Source organism: Stigmatopora nigra, chromosome 21 (assembly GCF_051989575.1).
Source record: "Stigmatopora nigra isolate UIUO_SnigA chromosome 21, RoL_Snig_1.1, whole genome shotgun sequence".
Taxonomy (NCBI): Eukaryota; Metazoa; Chordata; class Actinopteri; order Syngnathiformes; family Syngnathidae; genus Stigmatopora; species Stigmatopora nigra.
This window is the reverse complement of record NC_135528.1, coordinates 8,819,570-8,837,454: the sequence shown is the minus strand read 5'-3', so window position 1 is coordinate 8,837,454 and position 17,885 is coordinate 8,819,570. Positions and strand designations below refer to the sequence as shown.

General features: G+C 42.4%; 3 non-coding genes across 3 annotated transcripts; 1 reads left to right on the top strand and 2 right to left on the bottom strand.

Moving 5' to 3' along the window:
* Positions 1–440: 440 nt before the first annotated feature.
* On the bottom strand, positions 441–512 carry trnah-gug (transfer RNA histidin (anticodon GUG)). Its single transcript has one exon. It is a non-coding gene; the product is annotated as a tRNA-His (tRNA).
* A 113-nt stretch (positions 513–625) lies between these two features.
* On the bottom strand, positions 626–697 carry trnah-gug (transfer RNA histidin (anticodon GUG)). The gene has a single exon. It is a non-coding gene; the product is annotated as a tRNA-His (tRNA).
* Positions 698–8,915: 8,218 nt separating this feature from the next.
* On the top strand, positions 8,916–8,987 carry trnah-gug (transfer RNA histidin (anticodon GUG)). Its single transcript has one exon. It is a non-coding gene; the product is annotated as a tRNA-His (tRNA).
* Positions 8,988–17,885: the final 8,898 nt, after the last annotated feature.

The following is a 17,885-nucleotide window of genomic DNA, read 5'->3' as shown; positions in this document are numbered from 1 at the left end:
AGACATCTAGCCATATATATATGATGTCTATATAAGTCACTTTTTTTTCTTATTGTTATTATTATTTTATTATCGTTGACGCGATAATTGACATCATTACAATTCAAATCAATGATCAAAACATATTTTTGGAAGCATGTTGATGAGAACAAAAACATGTTGGAATTTTGCTGCAATCAGTAGCATGAGAGCTGTTTAAATTAGGTATTAACTGCTTCTATATATTAGTATTACTGAAATGAAAGATAGGTACATAACCCTAAAACATATATCTCAAAAAGGCATCAATTTTTGTGTTGTGACACCGCCAGGATGTCTTGTTTCCTCTGTTACTTGCAAATGTTTTAATACTATGTTTAAAGATGGGATTGTCATTTAGTACTTTGGCTTGGGGAACAATGTTAAATCATAGTTTTTTTTCAGTACACTGTTTTTCAAAATGCCGTGACCCGGATTCGAACCGGGGTTGCTGCGGCCACAACGCAGAGTACTAACCACTATACGATCACGGCTGACAGTTACGCACAGGATTTGTTGTCGGACAGACCCATGCCTGTGGGGATCCAGGCACCAAGCAACATCAGTGGCCCTCAATACTAAAATTGAAGAATACAACATCAATGCCTGCCGTGACCCGGATTCGAACCGGGGTTGCTGCGGCCACAACACAGAGTACTAACCACTATACGATCACAGCTGATGAAGATGCTGAATCAAATTTCTCAACTTATAGTATCTGAAGTATGTTACGTGAAATTACAGAAAGCAGGCAAATTGTGAGGATGAAGGCTTCAAGAAGGACTTCTTGTCTTGAACCACATAAATATCGACATAAGATATCAACATCCATGACTGCCGTGACCCGGATTCGGACCGGGGTTGCTGCGGCCACAACGCAGAGTACTAACCACTATACGATCACGGCTGTTGAAGACATCAATTCAAATTCCTCAACATATAGTATCTGAAATACTTCATGTGAGATTTAAGAAAGCAGGCATTTTGTGAGGTATAGATAGGATTTAAAATGGACTTTTTGTCTTGAACGATATAAACTGAAGACTTCAACATCAATGCCTGCCGTGACCCGGATTCGGACCGGGGTTGCTGCGGCCACAACGCAGAGTACTAACCACTATACGATCACGGCTGACAGTTACACTCAGGATTTGTTGTCGGACAGGCCCATGTCTGTGGGGATCCAGGCACCAAGCGACATAAATAGCCCTCAATACTAAAATTGAAGAATACAACATCAATGCCTGCCGTGACCCGGATTCGAACCGGGGTTGCTGTGGCCACAACACAGAGTACTAACCACTATACGACCACGGCTGTTGCAGATGTCTACTTGAATTCCTTGGCATATAGTATTCAAATTACTTTATGTGAAACTTGAGAAATCAGCCTTGATGTGAGGGACAGATTAAGGCTTAAGATAGACTTTTTGTCTTAAACGATATAAAGTGAAGACTTCAACATCAATGCCTGCCGTGACCCGGATTCGGACCGGGGTTGCTGCGGCCACAACGCAGAGTACTAACCACTATACGATCACGGCTGTTGAAGACATCCATTCAAATTTTTTGACATATAGTATCTGAAATACTTCATGTGCGAGTTAAGAAAGCAGGCATTTTGTGAGGTAGAGATAGGATTTAAAATGGACTTCTCGTCTTGAACGATATAAAAGAAAGGTGTCAAAATGCATGACTGCCGTGACCCGGATTCAGACCAGGGTTGCTGCAGCCACAACGCAGAGTACTGACCACTATACGATCACGGCTATTGGGGATGTCTTTTTGAATTCTTTGACATGTAGCATTCAAATTCCTTTATGTGAAACTAGAGAAATCAGGCTTTCTTTGAGGGACAAATGAAGGCTTAAGATGGACTTTTTGTTTTGAACGACATAAATGGAAGACTTCAACATCAATGCCTGCCGTGACCTGGATTCGGACCGGGGTTGCTGCGGCCACAACGCAGAGTACTAACCACTATACGATCACGGCTGTTGCAGATGTCTATTTGAATTTATTGACATATAGTATCTGAAATACTTCATGTTAGATTTAAGAAAGCAGGCATTTTGTGAGGTATAGATAGGATTTAAAATGGACTTTTTGTCTTGAACGAAATAAATGGAAGGTATCAACATCCATGACTGCCGCGACCCGGATTCGGACCGGGGTTGCTGCGGCCACAACGCAGAGTACTAACCACTATACGATCACGGCTTACACACCGGGGAGGAACAGTTGTCATTGAAACCAGAGGTGGATGTGAATTAATTGATCTTTTGATCAGTTGTCACACCAATGTGGCTGGCAACCACTAGGGGGAATCTGTGTATTGCGTATTCAGTTTGTCGGAGTGCATTAACATGCTCTCCAGTCCTTCTTCACTTCTGTCTTTTGGCATGTCATCTTGCCGACCTTTTCCAGCTATAGAAAATCTTTCATTTTCACTGCTTTGACCAGAATATTTCCAAGCCAGGCAGAGAATTTGAAAAGTAAGAGAAAGAGGTAAAAGGGGGTTGCGGGGAGGTTTAAGGTGCTCAAGCCTGTGGGCACAAGAGAAAATGTCAGGAACAGTGCAAGAGTGGAAATAAATGAGAAGAGAATGGAAGCATTTCAAAGACCAGAGAAGGCCACGACCTCCTTACAATCCTCCAAATTGACGTATCTCTTGTCCCATCTACATGTCAAAAGTGATTAAAAGACCCTATTCGCTCCCCTGCGGATACCCAAGTCAAATGCCCAAATGGCGAGCTTCAAGCTGGTAGGCGCATACATTTTTTTTCCAGATTTAGGCCGCTTCCCCCAACTGGTAAGATCATTAAGGTCGGATCTCAGCCATCGTGTTCATTAAACATCTGCCTTTACTCTTTTTAGTGACATTGACGATGAAAGATGTCCAATTACATTGGACTAATTGGAAATTATTAAAAGACCTTATCACTAGTTAGATGTTTAATGGGGTCACATAGCATTGGGCTGTATGCTAAAAAGCAAGTACATGAGTTTTTCACCAAAAATGTGAAATAGCATGACATTGTGAAGATATTTTTTGATGCGGCGGGTCAGATTTGGCCCCCGGGCCACCACTTTGACACCTGTGATCTAGACAGAAATAGTACTTTTGTTTTGCCATTTTGCTACCAAGGAACTCTATTAAAATGAGTTGAGGAGTTCCATTTAGACCAAAACAAACATTGAATTTGTGGCAAAAGCATGTAAAGAAAGTGTGCCCCCTGCCTGCCCGTTTGCCACAATAATGTATTTGCCACTTGTGTTTGTGTGTCCACGCTTTAGGGTCTCCCTCCCGGTGCTCCTTCCTGACGGAGGGCGATTCGGAGATGAAAGGGATTCCGGGAAGTCATCTCAGGCCGTGGATTGTGGGTAAGTGGCGTGCCACGCGAGCGCATCCCGGTGGCGCCGCTGAAAGGAGGCTTTCATCCCTCATCCCTCGTCCTCCCTCCATCAGCCGCCCGTCGTCCCTTTTGTCCGCTCGCCCCGAGTTTCTTTCGGGTCTTCTTCACTCTTTTGTCGCCCCTTTTATAGTTTTTCCCTTTGATTTTTTTTGGGTCCTTTTTCTTTTCTTTTCACAAGTGCATTTCCTGCTTTCATTTACATTCCCTTCCCCATCCTGCCATTTATTCACCTTCTTTGTCCAGCCTTTTCCAAGCACGCCTTTTTTTTCGTCCTTCTCCTTTTTTTTTGTTGCCGTCACCGCCAACAGGAAATGATCAAAGTGCCCATTCTGGCCATGACAGTTCAATTTCAGCCGAGCACACCGTGTCCACCGCACGTCTGGCTGCGGGAACGCGGCAATCTGCTTTTAATCTCTTTGAAAATAAGGAGCAAAAATCAAGCGTGAAGGAACATCAAACCTTTGCCGTTAAAGATGCACTCAGCTGATCAATTGAGCAAAAAAGCCTGGAGAAAAGATGCCAATTGGTCAAGTAGCTGACTAGTTTACCCGTTGGCGTATGTAGGAATTAAACAATGTTTATTTTAGCTAAAAATAAAAAAAGTGTTGTTTGGTACACCTTCAACGCATTCCCAGCGTCCAATCCATTTCGACTGAATAGATGGGTCTTCTATCGCTATGAATGAAAAAGGCGGCGGATAACAAAGGCGTGGCAAAAAGCCATTTGCTGCAGATCCTCAACTCCGACCATCTTTAAAGCGCTCAATACAGAATACATTTATTAGTGGCTTTAGATGGCGACATGCGATAAATTTGAGCTTGCCCCCAAGACTGGCACACCAATACGTGCACACCACAGAGTTTGTGAGCATGCAGCCATGTGTGTCGTGCACTCAAAGCAGCAGTGTATTATTGCCACCTCGGGCCCTCCAACAGCACTTATGCGTCCCCTAACACACACACACACACACACACATACACACACACTCATAGTGCCATTGCCTAGCGTTGCAGGTGTGTGCCGCTTGATAAAGTTTATCAGCTCAGGGCAAGCTGGTGCCGGTAAGGAAAAGGCAAAAGTAGTCTGTGTCAGTTATGGTCAATAGACAACACACAATGTAATACAATCTATGTAAACAGAATATTATTTGTAATGATATTTTTCTTTTATTTCTTTGTGATTTTTTTAATTACTCTTGATTTTGGGATTTAAATAAGACAGTTAACAGTACATATTTATTTATTTTATTTATTTTATATCATTTTCATAATCCATTTGAATTGTTTTGATATTGAAGTTGCAAATTTTATGTTAATTCATTCATTTTTCCGTAACGCTTATCCTCTTATGGTTTGCAGGGGGTGCTGTAGCTGTTGGCTGCGATTGACTACAGCACTGAATTGGTGGCCAGGGAATCACGGAGCACAAAGAGACAGAAAACTGTAAGTTATCATTTAATCATTTATTTAAAAAAAGGACAAATCTGTAAATACATCCCAATTTCTGATATCCTCAAACATTAATGGAGTACAGAAATTTGACTTGACCCAAAACATGCCTTTCTTATTTTCACGTGGCACACAAAGAAACGTGAAGGTCCAGAAATGTCCCACTGCCTTGACTTTGACACCAGTGCAATAGCATAGGGAAGAGCAACCTGTCACAATCGTGTAGTGTCACCATTTTGACAGACAGCGTCCCCCCGGGTTTCCGCACCTTCACGCTGATGGTCATCCCCAACACAACATTAAATACGTTTGACTAGTAAGCAGCTGTTGAATGATGATGCGTTGACATCCACCGGATGGCACTGTGGACCTATGCACAGTGCTCCATAAAAAGCAGCATTTTTTTCTCCATCCTTTTTGCAGCCTCTATGCGCTTCCCTCACGATACAGTGTGATCAAATTAGAAAAGCCGTCACACCTTGACGTGTACAATCTATACCGTCAAGCCCATACCAGGCAAAGTGGGCGTGATGCGGTAAATTCGATTTATAGTATGTCTATTATCGTCTAACATCTACTTGTGGGTCACTCAGTCCATTATTGTGCAGGCATGGCTTGGCTAAAGTGTAAAAGGAAGATTGGGATATTTTTTCCCGTCAGGTTGCCGTCACGCAGACCATAAATGATTATTTCATCAGTGGTTGCCATTGACGTCTTCTGATCGTTATGTTGTGTTGTGTTTCACTGTATGTTGTGGCTCTCCCTATGCGATGGCATCTATATATTGGTGCTGAAAAGTCAGATGAAAGACGCCTGAGGGAATTCCCCCCCTGTGCTGAGAAGTGTCAGCATAATTCATGATGAAGAGCGTCTTGTTTTCTTTGCATTTTCCTGGCTAGATGGCATGTTGCCTCTTGGTGGACCCAATAATAAGAGTTCCCCGTCTCTGGTGGGGAGTAGTGGACCCGCCGTAATGTTGTCGCGGCGCCACAAAACCCAGAAGAGAGGCACTCTCCGGGGGCGTCCCGCCGGTGAGGGTAAAAAAAAAACTCTGCACGTGAATCTGTGGCTTGAGATAAAAAAAAAAATGTTGCGGTCTCTGCTTGGAGGACGTGTTGCATGCTGAGTAAGATGCTGGAGAAACAATACAGCCATTCACGGCCGTTCATTCAGGCCAATATAAGTGTTTAGGGCCACGTGATCAATGTTGCAAAGTCCCACTGTTAAAAGGGCGTATGACTCCATGCAAAATGGTAGTTGAGACTCGTTGTTTTTAGCATAAGATGAGACGAATTATGAGATTGGAAGTGGTTCAACTTCGGTGAATGTAGTATTTCATTTTTGTCTTTATATGTGGCTTCTCTCAACCTTTTTCTTGTCCTTGTTGCTACATTGCTGAGTTTGTCTTTAGGCCTAGTCAGAGGCATCATAAATTTGAAGCGCTTCCTTGGAAGTTGGGAACAGCAAAGATGGCTGTACATCAACAACATTTCAAGAGTGCCCTGTGTTCATCTCTTTCAGCCAGCCAGCTCATCAATTTTGCTCTTTATTTATTGATATATTTTTTATAGGCTGTAGCTGACAGTTAAAACACCACGACAACACGGCCTGCCAAGGAATTCAAACTTGCTGCAAGCCACAAGTAAATCAGGAATTCAGGAACAAGTGGCAAACACTTTTTTGTCCAGCTCCGCATGTATTCATTCGCCTTAGGCCAGGGTATCGATTATCAACACAAGGTGCCAAAATCACTGAATGTGGATTCAACTTCCATCTGTGAGTCAAAGTGAAAAATTGAAAACACTGACTTGAAGCAAATCCAACTCAGTAGGCTACAATGTCGAAGAATTTGTACTTCTAACCACAACTTGGTACGAGGTACACATTCACCAGATGGTTTCTTCACGTGGAGGCCAGACCCAGACGGCCATCACTCATGTTAACGGCAATTTTGGAATATTCTATAATCCTGCTTTAGGTGTAGACATCAAGTTTCCAGATACATCTTTCAAATATTGTTTGGGAGAACCTTGAAGGAGCCTTTTATACCTTTTAACCCTCTTCCAGTTGAAACAGATAGGGCGTCTATTGACTTTAATGAGAGAATAGCCCTTCGTGCTTCAAGTGAGAGACATATCTTGTACTTTTACTCTTACTAGAGTCTTGCCCTTCAGAGTGACAAGCTATTTGTCACGCTAAGACACATAGTAGCGACTGCCCAGAGATATAAATTGATCATGGAAATTAGGGGGCTGACATTGTTCACACTCGGAACAGAGGTGATTCTGTAATTGGCCTGCTAATAAATGCCGACACAGGGTCCGCAGGTAGAATGGATTTTAGGCTTTTCGCTGTCTCTGCCCTAACATCAACCTGTTCACAAGCCAAGTATATCAAAAATAGACACAAGATTGTACCCTTTTTCTCAAATTTAAGTATCTTTGATACTATATGTTGAGGATTTTGACTTTTTTACTTCATCAGCCGTGATCGTATAGTGGTTAGTACTCTGCGTTGTGGCCGCAGCAACCCCGGTCCGAGTCCGGGTCACGGCAGGCGTTGATGTTGACATCTTTCTTTTATGTCGGTCAAGGCAAAAAGTCCATCTTGAAGCCTTTATCTGTACCTCACAATATGTCTGCTATCTGAAATTTCATAAAGTATTTCAGATACTATTTGTTGAGGATTACATTTTGGGCTCCTCATGAGCCGTGATCGTATAGTGGTTAGAACTCTGCGTTGTGGCCGCAGCAACTCCGGTCCGAATCCGGGTCACGGCAATTGTCATTAGTGATATCTTCCATTTATGTCATTCAAGGCAATGAGTCCATCTTGAAGCCTCCCTCGATACCTCACAAAAGGCCTGCTTTCTTAAATCTCACATGAAGTATTTCAGATACTATTTGTGGAGAAATTTGAATTATTCGCATCATCAGCCGTGATCGTATAGTGGTTAGTACTCTGCGTTGTGGCCGCAGCAACCCCGGTCCGAATCCGGGTCACGGCAGTCATGGATGTTGATATCTTCCATTTATCATCTATCTATACCTCACAAAATGCCTGCTTTCTTAAATCTAACATGAAGTATTTCAGATACTATATGTCAATAAATTCAAATAATCTTCTGCAACAGCCGTGATCGTATAGTGGTTAGTACTCTGCGTTGTGGCCGCAGCAACCCCGGTCCGGATCCGGGTCACGGCAGTTATGATTTGGTATATCTTTCATTTATGTCGTTCAAGACAAAAAGTCCATCTTAAGCCTTCATCTGTCCCTCAATGCAAGCCTGATTTCTCAAGTTTCACATAAAGGAATTTGAATGCTACATGTCAATAAATTCAAATAATCTTCTGCAACAGCCGTGATCGTATAGTGGTTAGTACTCTGCGTTGTGGCCGCAGCAACCCCGGTCCGAATCCGGGTCACGGCAGGCATTGATGTTGAAGTCTTCCATTTATGTCGTTCAAGACAAAAAGTCCATCTTAAGCCTTCATCTGTCCCTCAATGCAAGCCTGATTTCTCAAGTTTCACATAAAGGAATTTGAATGCTACATGTCAAAGAATTCAAATAGACATCTCCAACAGCCGTGATCGTATAGTGGTTAGTACTCTGCGTTGTGGCCGCAGCAGCCCCGGTCCGAATCCGGGTCACGGCAGTCATGAATTTTGACAGCTTTCATTTATATCGTTCTAGACGAGAAGTCCATCTTGAAGCTTTCATCCTCACAATTTGCCTGCTTTCTAAAATTTCCCATTAAGTATTTCAGATACTATATGTCAAAAAATTTGAATTGATGTCTTGAACAGCCGTGATCGTATAGTGGTTAGTACTCTGCGTTGTGGCCGCAGCAACCCCGGTCCGAATCCGGGTCACGGCAGTCATGGATGTTGATATCTTATGTCGATATTTATGCTGTTCAAGACTAAAAGTCCTTCTTGAGGCCTTCATCCTCACAATTTGCCTGCTTTCTGTAATTTCACGTAACATACTTCAGATACTATAAGTTGAGAAATTCGAATCAGTACCTTCATCAGCTGTGATCGTATAGTGGTTAGTACTCTGTGTTGTGGCCGCAGCAACCCCGGTTCGAATCCGGGTCACAGCACTCCAGCATCTTCATTTTTCTTTGTACATTTTATGAAGTCAAGCTATACCTCACAATGAAATTAGCTGGCAATCCTGTGACCCTTGTAAAGATAAGCAGCATTTTTTTTGTTGTAGATATCGCATGATGTATTTTAGGTACTCTTTGAAGATGCCATCACAGAGACAACTAGCGCAAAAATCCTTCAACTTTGATTCTTTTTGGTTGCTACTCTTCCATGTGGAGCCAGCAATCTTTGTTGTTACTTTTTTAAGTGCAAGAATGCCTTTTCTTTTTCAAGTCTTATTTTTGTTCAAGAAGTTCAACTCAAAGACAAGATGCAATACACTATTATGGAAATTTTTACTTTTTGATGTTGAATATAAATAGTTAACTCCCTAGTGTCTCTGCCCCAAAATCAAGTAGAAAAAAAACAGCTACCTGGAGCAAATTTGACCTTTTCTACTCATTTTCTTCACCAAAACTTTACACAGAATCCAAATTTTGTTCTGGATCCTAAACCAGTGAGCCACACATTCTGATTCACACAGAAACCATACAGGCATGACTTGTATATCTGCAATCCATATTTCAATCTTAAATGATCAAGACATGTTAGCGGTCTAAGCAAATGCAATTGACAATCATCCAGACTACACCCAGTACTTCCTAAAACCCAGGCAAAACCCAGATAAATGCAGGCTTTGGACAAATCCAGTGAGAGCTGTCAAGTTCACTTGCTTTTAAAGCCTTGGAGTCACCTTCATTGTTCAAATCAACTTTTGCCTCCCAAGAATAACATTGGTGGATGGTATAGGAAGCCATATAGGATCACAGGTGGTAAATTCTAAGCTGCGACTCATCAAAGGAGCCCGGATAATATGAAGACCACTCTTTGATCCCCCTCGACGCCGTCTTCCCGTCGACTTGGCGAGGTTTTTTTTTTTTGTGCCTACACTAGATTGCTTGGCACCCTGTGGTGCGCTTTCAGTTCCTTATCATGTATGACGTGTACATCAAACAGCATTTTTTTCCTATTAAACAAATCGTAGCGGTTGACTTTCACCTTTAGTCGGACGTTTTTGACTCATTGGTTGCCATCGACGACCACAGACGGCCAAACAGTAGCCGTCGATGGCTCGAAATAAAACACAATCATTCAATAATAACTACAACATTCCTTATAAGCAAAGCATTCATATATTTAATGTTTAATATCCAAAATAAGCAAGTGTTCTTCATTGTGAACATGTATATAATATTGATAACTCAAGCAAATTTATAATAATGCAAAATCTAACACTGTCTATTTCCTTCTCCAGGTGATGGAAATTGCCAACTTACCTGCGACCAATTAGCAGCCAACGCACAGGCCGTTTGACCCGTCAATCATCGTCAGGGGTCATGTGACAGTTCAAGATGGCTGTCACAGGAGAAATCTCATCTGATGCCACACAAGGTCAGTCGTCATGTGAACTCAATGCATTTTTTAGATGTATTTTTTATTTTTCACATGACATGTTGTCGCCAACTCATGCGTTTTTGGCTTCATCTCAGCATGCGACTCATTGGTTTTCCCGCTAATGAGGAAAGTGAGTCACGCGGGCAAAAGGGATGACAAACAACCCGCATTTGTATTGAATGCAAAAGTTTGAGTCATGTGCGTTTATTAAAGAGCCGTCAAGCCGATCTTGCTCTCCTCGAGGAGACTGGACGCCTAGCAGGAGTTTCATTTTAAGCTCTGCGGATTTCCATTTCAACCTAAGCCAGAAAAAGAAATGTCCTGGTCTTATTGGATTTTTTTTTCCTTTAAATACCTCAAAAGAGGATTAGTCAAGCGCGAGCCACTGAATGCTACTCCAAGTTATCATCAACACAAATCTTGTTTTCATATAAAAGCCCACCACTCTTTATTTTTTTTTAATTTAAAGCTTTTGATTGGCATCTGAACGACAAAAATAGATGTTTTGTTATTGTTATTCTTCTTGTGGACACTAATTTTAAAATCCACAATCATTTTTAAAGTCGGTACTCGTGTAGTATTGGCCAGTGTGTATCAATTTTCAGAACCTGAGTTAAAAAAAAAGTATCAAGGGATGATTAATTAAATGTGTAATTAGTACAAATAAAGGGCAGTTTTCTATAGAGTAGGAATTGGTCAGTAGGGGGCATTGTTGATTTAATGTTGCAAACTTCAGCCTATAAGACAGGGGTAGGGAACTTATGGCTTGGGAGCCACATGCGGCTCTTTTGATGAGTGCATTTACCAAAAAAAAGTCATTTTTCTTGTCTTCAACCCCCAATCACCATGATTAATATTGCACCCACAAACCCAACATATTGATTGGTGTAGCGTGCACAGCCCTTGCGCTCATTTTTCCATCTTTCACCTCTACTTGTGCTATTTTCCCTTCTGTTTTATGGCACGTCTCCCCTTCATTGTCCACGCTCGCAGGTCGCCGCAGCTTCTGTGCGAGTGTGTGCGTGAGAAGCGTCTAGACGGCGTTTCCTCCGTCGTGTTTGTCTTTCTGCTCAGGCCAGCTGATCTACTCGGCCAGGAATGTCAACGCTCCACCACGATGCTCCCGGCCGGGTCTTCTCCCTTCTCCGTTTCTTATCGGCGCCCGACTCGAAATGTCCACCTAGGATGAATTTTTTTCCCCTCTTGCATGCGTTTTTCCTTCTCAACGGGAAGCAGACTTGCCATTTATCTTTCTGCTAAATGGCCACAAATGCAGATTTGTGATTTTTTTTTCTTCTCCTTAAGACATTTTTCTCCTTCCCGGCCTCCCTCGACTTCCTCCCCTTTCCTGGTGCAGGGTCATCATTCATTGAGCATCTACTGGCTACACCTTTAGTGTGTGTAATTAAGTGTGAAAATTCCTCATTTCAGCACCTACTGGTGTACATTCACAACTTTTCCCGCATTGCCTTTTTCTTTCCTAGCCCAGCGTGGGCAAACTACGGCCCGCGGGCCAGATAACTTGAGTCTGTGCCCTTGTATCCTTGACAAATCCTCCTCAAGCAACTCTGCTGTGACCATAAGTCCAACTTCCTTTTCAGCACTACCCAAGAAGCAGTTGAAGGATTTGTCTTGCACTTGAGGATTTCAGTGGTTTAAAAGAAGAAGAAAAAAAGAGCAACCTTGGTCCTAACCTTGTTCGGATGTTTTTAAAGCTCCGGGAAAGATGAGGGGCTTACGCTCACGGCTCTTACATGAGTCGAGATCATTGAATAATTGATTCCTTTTGTTCGTTGCGTTGCTCTAGACACACTCCGCCAAAGACCAACAATGCCCAAGCCGCTAAAAGAAAACACCTTTTTTTCCTGATCGTTTTCATACCTGCCCTGTTTGTTTCGGACTAAACCCAAAAGTAGTGGTAGTGGTCACATTGTAGACCTGTACCACGTGTATGTATCATGGTTCTTTTTTCTCCTCCCTACTATTGCTTAATTGATTGTATCTTGCATTTTTAACCTCCACATGCACAAGGGAGTAAAGATGGAAATTAGCCTTTGGCTATAATCTTATATATTTACATGTTTATGTTTATTCATGCTTGAAAACAGAAACAAACAGGATTGTTTGTTGTGTTGAAGGATGGACAGATTGTAAAAAAACAAGACATAGAGGTAGTAATGCATTTTGGTTGGGTAGACATTTTTTATTTTGGACTATCGAACTCAGGGGTCACCAACTCCTGTTCTTGAGGGATAGATTGGTGCCTTTCAGGGCTGAAGTTGGCGATCCATGATCTCAGATGGTTTTTCCTGGTGCCAATACACCCTAAACCTTGCCACCCGTGTCTGATTTGTGGCCCACGATCCAGAGTTTTACCACCCACGTCATCTGGAGAACGGCCACGTGCATGTGCGTGCAAAGGCTAGCGATAATGTTGTGTTTAGGGACAGTTAATTTAGTTGGCATAGACAAAATGCGCGTATAAATATCCCCACGCCCGGGACAGCCTGACGCAGTTTGACAAAAATTATAGTTATGGCCGCGTTGGCGTCTTGACAGTGTGAGTCAGTTATACGCAAGATTTACGGTTATTGGGGGAGGTGAGGCCAGGACAGCAAAGTAGACTCGTACACAAATAGCATGTTTGTCAAAAAAAAAAATCAGAAAAACCCAACAACCCTGATTTCCAGCGCCCGTTAAATTATCTTCACACTCGGAATATTTTACGGTGGACACGGAGATGTGTTGTTGCCACGCGGCGCTAATCAATACGTTCTTTATAGGGAGCGGCAGTAGCTCAGGCCATAAGGACTTGACAGCTTGGAGACCCAGTGGGCGCATTGAAACAAGAGGCAAGTGGAAGCCGCTGGCTCCACATCCAAATTCCCCTTTATGAGGAGCGCTGAGGTGCTACCGAAAAAGACCCCGACTCCCGCAACTGCCGGCAGGGGATCCGACATCTTAACCCCCAAGCAGGTTTTTTTAAACCGACAAAAAGCAAAAGGCCAATCCGCGACGAGTCCAGGCCGTCATAACTGTTCGGACATATCGCTTTAAGCCCATTTAATACGACGCTATGGAAAAAAATAATTCTCGTAGGCGGGGTAAGGGGGGTGGGCGCAGTCATTCCGGGAAAACCTCAAACCGACAATCATTCGCGGAGATGACGACACGCTAAATTGCAACGATTCATCACAAGTCATGAGGCCCAATGCATTGGCGCATTTCAGGTGGATCCGATCCAAAATGGAAGCCAGCGCAGATGGAATATTCCATTCATTTTTTAAAATATTCTATTCATTTTTTAGTCAAGACCCTGACACATATGAAACTGTACTTAGATATGAAACAGTACTTGTATATGAAACAGTACTTAGATATGAAACAGTACTTAGATATGAAACAATACTTAGATAATAAACAGTACTTAGATATTAAACAGTACTTGGAAATTAAACAGTACTTGGATATTAAACAGTACTTAGATATTAAACAGTACTTGGATATGAAACAGTACTTGTATATGAAACAGTACTTGGATATTAAACAGTACTTGGATATTAAACAGTACTTAGATCTTAAACAGTACTTAGATATTAAACTCCGGCGACCAAGCACCCAAATTGCCACCGGGCCTCAGATTTTGGCATCCAAATGACAGATGTCATTTGAGAATGGCGGCCATGAATTATTCATGGGGGGAAAAAAAGATTCCGCAACTTACCCACCGTGTTTAATCTATGGCCTATGAGTGATGTCCCGCTTTAGAATGGCGATCGCTCACTAAGTGTGAATTTATTTTTCATTACAGCGCCTCGCCAACCCCGCGGGGGTCATCCATAACGGCGCTATAGGAACGTCTGCGATGCAAATGTTGGGGGGGCTAAAGAGCGGACGCTCACATTTATTTCATTTGTTCCTGTGTGGCCTCACTTCATTTGTCTGCTCGGTTCATTGCGGATGATTTATCCATGTAGAAAGTTCCACTTTTTCACCATTTGTCATGTTTTTCATCTTACTTAATATTTTTTTTTCATTTTTTTTTTCAGTTTGAGGAATTCCGACAGCCGGCGACCAAGCAGGATCGTCTGTCCCAAGCAATCTGCTATGAAAGGTAACGATGACGATCAAACGGGAATGAAAGTGCAGTGCAGTGGCCCAACAGGGGAGCAAAGTGATGAACACAGATTGTGAAATATTTTGAAAGCTTCAAATAACTGCTACTTTTATATGACGCATTACATAAAAGGGATGCAAAATGACTTGAGGGCACATTTAAAAGTTACCAGTATGAAGTTGTACATTTGGAATAAGTCCTTTTCATTTTATAATGTTTGAAAAGTGACCAAGTTGACATTTTCTTAAAGAAAACTAGACGATGGGAGGGAAGTCGTTGTCCATTTAGGCCATGTTTAAACTACAACAATCTTAAGCAAAAGTGGCGTTTAAATTAAATCTTAAAAACTGTTTTCAGCCCCCCAAATGTCATTGGAAAGGTTTTGCGTCTTCAAAAATGCTGTAAATCTGTTATAGTCAAGCACAAAACAACTATATTTTATATAACAATACCATTTTTGGTTTTGTTTGTTTATTATTTTAATCTTATTTGGTATTCTGACCTAGTTTTGATTATATTAGTACTTCAGTTTGCTCAAAAATGACTTTTTTGCACTGACACATACAGTAATTGTCATCAATATGATAAGAAAAAGGTAAGTGATCAGGAAAAAGCCTTTAAATGCATTATTTGTAACTTTAAAACATATCAGATGACACAAACCATGTAATCGCTGCACTCGTTCATTTTACGTGTGGTTGGCCTCCCCGTATTTAACCCGACGTACATTGCTTACAATTTATTACCATCAATATTTCATTGTATTTGACAAGTGCAGTTTTAACAATACTTTTATTGTATTCTTCCATCCACTAATGCCTTCACCTTATGTACGTGTGTGTGTGTGTGTGTGTGTGTGTGTGTGTGTGTGTTCACGTCCTGGCTCATAAACAGAAATAACTCTCTAAAGTAAAAGAGACAAATTTAATACCAAAAAAAATATAGTAAATAAATAGCGGAAGAAATAATCACACACATATTTGGAGAACACAGACACTCTTTATCCTTTGTAACTGTTACAAATACTCTACATGGATTTATGACAGCTGTGGAAATGTCTGCGATGTGTCTGTGTGTTTGAGTGCTTGTGTGTGTCAACTCAATGGAGCAATAACACGTGTTCCTCATGGGTTTGGCCGCGAGTTCGAGTCCCTTTTTCCCAACTTAAATAAATAAGAGGGTCTTGTGCCATTGGCAATTCTCGATGGGAAAAAATAGTGAAGTAGCAAGAGTATATTATGCTTTTTTTCCGGGAGAGGGGTTGTATTTTTGAATATATTGATTGTAAGAGCCAACAAAGCTTCAACAAAATTCATCCATTTTCAGCATTTAGGCCTGCCCGATAAAATGGTAGATCTCGTTCCACATTCTGGGATTTTTTTCCTCACTCTTAGGGTCTTTAGTTTGATTCCATGGCACGAATGGATGCCGATTCCGTTAGCTTCAACCCCCAAATGGCCAGCGCAGCGGGGGATTACCGGGCAGATTCCCTGGGAAATGGCGCAAATCTAAACAAACTCCACGTAGACACAATCAGGCGCTTCTGAGTCACCCTCCCAATCGGGTTGTAAGTTCTTAGGAACACCAACGTCGACGCGGAACACACACATCGACGGTCAGGCGGACGACGGGCGACGGAACCGTTGCCGTTGTGCTCGGCCGGCTCGCACAAACACGCCAAAGGTGGCGCCCACGCCGTGGCTTTTCCATATTTACGATAGCCTTCTCCCTGGGGGGGATGGTTCCGCTTTAACTGTACGGGCCAGGAACGACGCGTGGAAGCGTGACAAGTCCTCGTGTGTGGTCCCACTGGCGCTGGCGTGATGATGATGGCGGCCGGGGCGAGACTCCAAGTGGAGCTGCCGTCTGCCCGATCCCAGCGTAATTCCTTAAAGCTTATTTGATCTTCTTTTAATGCTCCTCATGTTCTATGTCAAAAGTCTTGCTCATTTCATGATGAATGGGAAGCCTCTCGCCAATTAGAAGAAACTTTTTTCTTACAGAGATGCAGATGTTAAAAAAGCAAGTTACATACTGATCTGGCATCAGCTTTGTTGTTTCCAGAGGTCTCTAAGTTGGCTTTTCCATTGAAATTCTAACCCAACATTGATGGCTGAAGTTAGGGTTTTGAATGACTTCTTTTGTAATGCATTATACGGACTATAAGTTGCACTTTTTTCATCATTTGGCAGCGCCTGGAACTCATAAGTGTGACTTTTATGTTGTTTTGTTAGGCTATAGTTATTTGAAAAATTGTGTCACGTCGTGTTCTGGTGGAAAAATTACTGGCAGTTGTCTTTGTATTCTTCAACTCAGAAGGAAGTCAAAAATGTCCACCGCAAATGTAGTAACTACTTTGTACATATTACAACATGTTCTTTTCTAACTCGCATGGATAATTCGCAGCCCGCTGACCCGAAAATGGGTAACGACTGCATTCGGAGGCAAAACATGATCGCGAATAGACCAGTATAGGAGACAGTCATGAATGCTAATTAGCAAGCCTGCTTATTTTATTTACCCGCCGGCTGTTTATCAGGCTTTTTCATCGGAGTCGTACCGGCCCTCATTAGCGCGGGTCGGTAACTCCCGCGTTGTAAAAACTCATTAGAAGCGCTGCCCGCCCCCCTAAAGAACACTCAGGTCATGCAATGGCTGTGTCAGTGTTGCATCATCAAACCCATGACTCTTAAAAAAACTCCATATGGGAATTTCAATCTGTTTTTGATCCAGCTTTAGGGTGACCAAGTTGCTCTTTAGTTTTTTTATACCCAACAAAACCGTGTTATGTTCAATCGAAAAATCACCTTCATGCTAGAAACCCTGTTTTTAAAATAAGGTTAACAATGTTGTAAAGCGCAGCAATTGAGTGCTAATGTCACGGTTCCAGTACTTAACCTATGTGTACACAGCAAAGGGAAACTACATCCAAAGCATTATTGCTGAGCTAATCCCACAAAACATTCTTTGCAGTTGAGTCAGCTCTTTTTGGTGGGCGTGCCGCCGCATAAATTCGCCGCTCCGCCGTTCATCTTTCACGGCCGCGGTTTTGACCCGTCGACTCCTGACGTTCTGGTTGGCTAACGCCGGCTTAATAGGAGTTGTATGCAAATCACGGCAAGTCACCCTTCACGCCGGATGACAGCAGGAGGCGTGGAGGCCATCTTTGTAGGATACCACCGGGCTAATACTTGGCCAGCTTAGACCTCGTTAGCATTCTGTTGGGATGGGGGAGTCATTAGGGTTTATTGCCGCTTGATGAGGAAGCTTCTTGAAGATAATGCAGACCTATTAGAAGAAGCTCATGCTTGTCGGCCAGTCTGATCAATGCAACCACCTG